This window comes from Lolium perenne, chromosome 5 (assembly GCF_019359855.2).
Source record: "Lolium perenne isolate Kyuss_39 chromosome 5, Kyuss_2.0, whole genome shotgun sequence".
NCBI lineage: Eukaryota > Viridiplantae > Streptophyta > Magnoliopsida > Poales > Poaceae > Lolium > Lolium perenne.
This window is the reverse complement of record NC_067248.2, coordinates 127,581,081-127,588,179: the sequence shown is the minus strand read 5'-3', so window position 1 is coordinate 127,588,179 and position 7,099 is coordinate 127,581,081.

Below are 7,099 nucleotides of genomic sequence, written 5' to 3'. Positions count from 1 at the left end.
TTTCTGAAACCAAAAACAGCAGAAAATAGGAACTGGCCCTTCGGCATCTCGTCAATAGGTTAGTTCCGGAAAATGCATAAAAATGACATAAAGTGTGCATAAAACATGTAGATATCATCAATAATGTGGCATGGAACATAAGAAATTATCGATACGTCGGAGACGTATCAGCATCCCCAAGCTTAGTTCCTGCTCGTCCCGAGCAGGTAAACGATAACAAAGATAATTTCTGGAGTGACATGCCATCATAACCTTGATCATACTATTGTAAGCACATGTAATGAATGCAGCGATCCAAACAATGGTAAATGACATGAGTAAACAAATGAATCATATAGCAAAGAATTTTCATGAATAGTACTTTCAAGACAAGCATCAATAAGTCTTGCATAAGAGTTAACTCATAAGGCAATAATTCAAAGTAAAGGCATTGAAGCAACACAAAGGAAGATTAAGTTTCAGCGGTTGCTTTCAACTTGTAACATGTATATCTCATGGATAGTTATCAATGCAAAGTAATATAACAAGTGCAATATGCAAGTATGTAGGAATCAATGCATAGTTCACACAAGTGTTTGATTCTTGAGATGGAGAGAAATAGGTGAACTGACTCAACAATAAAAAGTAAAAGAAAGGCCCTTCGCAGAGGGAAGCAGGGATTAAATCATGTGCTAGAGCTTTTTAAGTTTTGAAATCATATAGAGAGCATAAAAGTAAAGTTTTGAGAGGTGTTTGTTGTTGTCAACGAATGGTAATGGGTACTCTAACTACCTCGCCAACCAGACTTTCAAGAGCGGCTCCCATGAAGGACATTATCTCTACTAGCAAGGTAGATCATCCCTCTTCTCTTTTGTTTACACATGTACTTTAGTTTTTATTATGGGTGACACTCCCCCCAACCTTTGCTTACACAAGCCATGGCTAACCGAATCCTCGGGTGCCTACCATCAATCTCATACCATGGAGGAGTGTCTATTTGCAAAATTAAGTTGCTTACTGATGAATCAGAGCAAAACATGTGAAGAGAATTATTAATGAAGTTTGATTAATCGGGGCTGGGAACCCCATTGCCAGCTCTTTTTGAATTATTGGATAAGCGGATGTGCCACTAGTCCATTATGAAAGTCTGTCAAGAGTAAATGACAAGGTTGAAAGATAAACACCACATACTTCCTCATGAGCTATAAAACATTGACACAAATTGAGAAGCATTTTGAAGGTTTAAAGGTAGCACATGAAGTATTTACTTGGAATGGCAGAGAAATACCATGTAGTAGGTAGGTATGGTGGACACAAATGGCATAGTGTTTGGCTCAAGGATTTGGATGCACGAGAAGTATTCCCTCTCAGTACAAGGTTTAGGCTAGCAAGGTTATTTGAAACAAACACAAGGATGAACCGGTGCAGCAAAACTCACATAAACGACATATTGTAAACATTATAAGACTCTACACCGTCTTCCTTGTTGTTCAAACTCTTACTAGAAATTATCTAGACCTTAGAGAGACCAATTATGCAAACCAAATTTTAGCAAGCTCTATGTATTTCTTCATTAATAGGTGCAAAGTATATGATGCAAGAGCTTGAACATGAGCACAACTGTAGGATAACGTTGCATAGAAAACAAAAAATTTCCTACGGCGAACACGCAATCCAAGCCAAGATGCAATCTAGAAGACGGTAGCAACGAGGGGATGATCAAGACTAACCCTTGAAGAGATTCCAAAGCCTATAAGAGTAGGCTCTTATTGCTGCGGTAGACGATCACTTGCCGCTTGCAAAAGCGCGTAGAAGATCTTGATCACGATCGGTTCCGGCGCCACGAACGGGCAGCACCTTCGTACTCGGTCACACGTTCGGTTGTTGATGAAGACGACGTCCACCTCCCCGTTCCAGCGGGCAGCGGAAGTAGTAGCTCCTCTTGAATCCGACAGCACGACGGCGTGGTGTCGGTGGTGGTGGAGAAATCCGGCGGAGCTTCGCTTAAGCGTGCGGGATATGGTGGAGGAGAGAGAGACCGCTAGGGTTTGGGGAGAGGGGCGCCGGCTAGGGCACCCTTGAGGGGTGCGGCCATGGTGGTGGCTTGAGTGGCCGGCCAGCCCCTCTCTCCCCCTCTTTATATAGGTGGAAGCCCCAAGGCTTAGGTCAAAAAGTCCGAATAAGACCCCAACCAAAACCTTCCAAGTGTCCAAACCTAGGGGGAGTGGGACTCCCCCCTTTCCTTGGTGGGGTGGCCGGCCACCATGGTGGGGAGTCCACTTGGGACTCCTCCTCCCTTAGGTTGGCCGGCCAAGGTGGGTGGAGTCCCTTTGGGACTCCACCTTCCATCCTTATTTCTTCCGGACTTTTCTAGAACCTTCTAGAACCTTCCGTAGAACCTTCCGGATCATTTTAATTCACATAAAATGACTTCCCATATATGAATCTTATTCTCCGGACCATTCCGGAACTCCTCGTGATGTCCGGGATCTCATCCGGGACTCCGAACAAATATTCGAACTCCATTCCATATTCAAGTACTACCATTTCAACATCCAACTTTAAGTGTGTCACCCTACGGTTCGAGAACTATGCGGACATGGTTGAGTACTCACTCCGACCAATAACCAATAGCGGGATCTGGAGATCCATAATGGCTCCCACATATTCAACGATGACTTTAGTGATCGAATGAACCATACACATACATTACCAATTCCCTTTGTCTCGCGATATTTTACTTGTCCGAGGTTTGATCTTCGGTATCACTCTATACCTTGTTCAACCTCGTCTCCTGACAAGTACTCTTTACTCGTACCGTGGTATGTGGTCTCTTATGAACTCATTCATATGCTTGCAAGACATTAGACGACATTCCACCGAGAGGGCCCAGTATATCTATCCGTCATCGGGATGGACAAATCCCACTTTGTTGATCCATATGCCTCAACTCATACTTTAGGATACTTAATCCCACCTTTATAGCCACCCATTTACGCAGTGGTGTTTGGTGTAATCAAAGTACCTTTCCGGTATAAGTGATTTACATGATCTCATGGTCATAAGGACTAGGTAACTATGTATCGAAAGCTTATAGCAAATAACTTAATGACGAGATCTTATGCTACGCTTAATTGGGTGTGTCCATTACATCATTCATATAATGATATAACCTTGTTATTAATAACATCCAATGTTCATGATTATGAAACTAATCATCCATTAATCAACAAGCTAGTTAAGAGGCATACTAGGGACTTCTTTGTTTGTCTACATATCACACATGTACTAATGTTTCGGTTAATACAATTATAGCATGATATATAAACATTTATCATAAACATAAAGATATAAATAATAACCACTTTATTATTGCCTCTAGGGCATATCTCCTTCAGTCTCCCACTTGCACTAGAGTCAATAATCTAGTTTTACATTTGTAAAGATATAACACCTTGGCCTTCCGGTGTTTTATCATGTATTGCTCACGGGAGAGGTTTTTAGTCAACGGATCTGACACGCTCAGAAACGTATGTATTTTGTAATTCATTTGCGTCTCAACGCATCACTCATTTCCAAATGAGTCGGCATTAAATATGTTTGGTCTTCTGGTGGAACCTTAATTCCGCGGTCTGAAATATGTCACTAATATTGTCATACACAATATAGCTTCAAAGTTCTGATTCCATCGGAACTACACCATGTTCTCAAAGAACCTCTTGACTTAACATCCTTTGTCATTGTCAAAACAATGACATACTCTGCCTTCTTTTGTAGAATCCGTCACAATATTTAGAACTCTTCTAAATCTAGCATAGACAACTTCTAGCTCATTGTGCTACCTTTTAAACAACACTTAGTCTAATTTGAGATTGAATTTATATGTGACAAAACCAATATCGGTGTAACACCTTACAGCGATTTGTTTGTCATTTCTTCATACAAATATATATATATATATCCTTAGTTCTTCTAAAGTACTCAAGGATATTCTTACTGTCGTCCCATGATCATCTTATGAATCATTCCGGTATATGCTCATAACATTTTAGAGCACAAGATATCTGATTTTGTACATTTTATTCGTGATCTAAAATCACTCATGTGTTTTTACTCATCGAGTGTCAGATACACTCAAATCTTGTTAAACCTTCACATGACAAGAACATTTTCTTAATATTTCTATATTGAACTATTTCAATATCCATTCTATGTACTTTGACTTAAACTTATCATGTGTTTTAATCTATCTTCATAGATCTTGACACTAAATATGTTTTAGTCCATATCCTTTCATTGAAGTTAATTTTCAATGAAACATTTTAATCAAGTATATAATTACATTATTTATAACCAACTATATGTCATCTACATAAAGTATTATAAATATGTCTCAGCGCTCCCACTTAATTTCTTGCAAATGCAAGCCTCTTCATCATTTCTGATGAAATCAAAAACTCTTTGACTATTTCATCTGGTGAAGATTCCAACTCCGTAATACTCACTTCATCCAATTGAAGTTCGTATTCCTATCTAGTATTCTACGGACTAGCAAAACAATTGGTTGTATCTTGTATACATACTTCTGTTAAGTAGTGTATTTTGCCATCCTACTAGCATATCTCATAAAAGAAATATGTAGTGATTACTAGAATAATCCATATAGACTTTAAGCATTGCTACGGAAGATCTAGTCTTATCGTAGTCAACTCTTTGAACTTTGTCGTAAACAATTTTTTGACAAGTCAAGCTTCTTCAAGGATATTTCATCCAAGTCCATCAATTTTATAGATCCATTTACTTTCAAAAAGTATTCATCTATCTTGGATTTCATGGCGTATAGCCATTTTAACGGAGTCAGGGCCCATCATAGCTTCTTTGTTTGTAGTTGGTTTATTATTGTTCAAAATCAATCCTTTGTCCACAAATCATTTATTTGATCACAAAGTAAACCATACCTACAAGGTTCAATATGTACTTTGATCTCCATGGCTAAAACACTTTTTAGTCATGGGAGCCATGATCGTCGTGGCCGCTTCCGAAACCAATTCCGATGCTGCGCTACTCTGATTATTATGCTCAGGTTCATAAACCTTATCAAATCATATTGTCCTCCCACTCAAATACTTCACTAGAAACAATTTCTCGGAAATAAGAAACATTGACAAACACTTTTGTCTTTGTCTCGTGGGAAGAATTCCCAATTAAATCTCTGGGATAACCAACAAAGACATTCATCCGATTTTGGTTATAAACTCTTTAGACCAAAATTTAAAGAAAAAACTATTAGGGTTTATACCCATACCATAACTTGTATGGTGTCATTTCAACGGATCATGATGATGCTCTATTTAGTGTAAAAGCGGTAGTCACTAAAGCATAATCCACAAAAATATAATGGCGTCATAATATTTTATCTCATCATTGATCCAACAAGGTTTGGATACATCTCTTGGATACTTCATCATCACTATGATACTCCAATAAATGTGAGTTGTAGAACAATTTCATAACTCTCTTAGATGTTCGCTAAAACTCGTAATTCAAATATTTCCACCATGATCCAATCATAGATATTTGACTTTTCTATTACGATGATTTCCACTTCATGTTGAAATTTATTTGAACTCATTCAAATGTTTCAAACTTCTTCCTTATCGAATATATCCATATATATATACTCAATTCATTGTTGAAAGTTTTCATGAAGTAGAAGAATCTCCCGCACACAACTATGCTCAGTGAACCATATACATCATTATGTATTTTTCCACTAAGTTAGTTGCCCGTTGGCCTATGAACGGCATTTTAATCATTCTCTTTTTAGAAAAGATTTGCAAGCGCCAAATGATTCAAAAATCAAATGACTCCAAAAATCCATTTACATGGAGTTCCTTCATGCGTTCCTTTCTAACATGACCTAAATAGCGGTTCCACAAATAAGTGGAATTCAAATTATTTGCCTTATGGCATTTTAGCGTCAGTGTTTATGTATGTGTGTTTCACCATTAAGATTTATAATAACTTATCCATTGTACATGGAGTAATGTCATAATTTAAACAACTCATTGTTTTCATTAGACCAGAGCAAAATAACAATTATTAAGTTCTTTATTATAAATTCTAAGGGCTTAGATAGAATGCCAACGACGAACATAATAACACTTTATTTTGTTCCAGACGTGTATTCCTATCATATTCCTTGTCAGTCACTTAGGCCATTGTATTCTTGTATTGTGTTGTTTTGTATGACACTTCATACCAACCAATATAGTACTAATACCCAAGAATTTCATAGTGTGACCTAACTAGGAATACAACCATAACATGTATATCATTTATATACACCTGAGCTAGACTTTTCTAGTCTTTTCTTTCTTTCTGCCAAAATATCTTTTGCAGTTTCTCTTTTAGTTTTCCTCATTATTCAGAAAAACACTTCAACATCAATAACTTCTAGGTTTGTTGGTCTAATACCAATAACCTTGAGGTTCTTATTTTGAAGTTGATCATCATATGACAAGTGTTCTAGATTTCACTATTAGTAACTTTGTAATACGATGAACAATTTCACTCATAATTTTATCCATCAATTCATGACAACTTTCCGAGACCATGTCTGTACATGCTAGGCTCGTAAAGTTTTAACCTTGGTATTTGCATGTGCAAATCTAGCTTGCACCCGTTGTATGCACACGTAGAATCTATCACACCCGATCATCACGTGATGCTTCGAAACGACGAGTCTTAGCAACGGTGCATATTAAGGATGGTCACTTCATGGATATGTGAATATCGTTAGTGCCCCAATAGTTGGAGGATTGTGATGCCTTGCGTCTTCAACCTTCGTACATTCCCATAAAACTTATGAGTTCATGTAGTCTCACCAAAATATATTCTACCATCTTGCAATAAGGTCTTAGATATCACTTATATCTCATACCTTGATTATTTCTGAAAACTAAATTTTCAGCTCCTTACTTTTCAAACAAATTTGAACTTCAAGTTTCACGGAGACAAGATAACTTTAGGTACTAATTGAAACCATAACTCTTTGAATTAACAATGTGAGGTTTACTAAAAGCTTGCAGTAGGACTTAATCAATTCTTGATTCTTTAA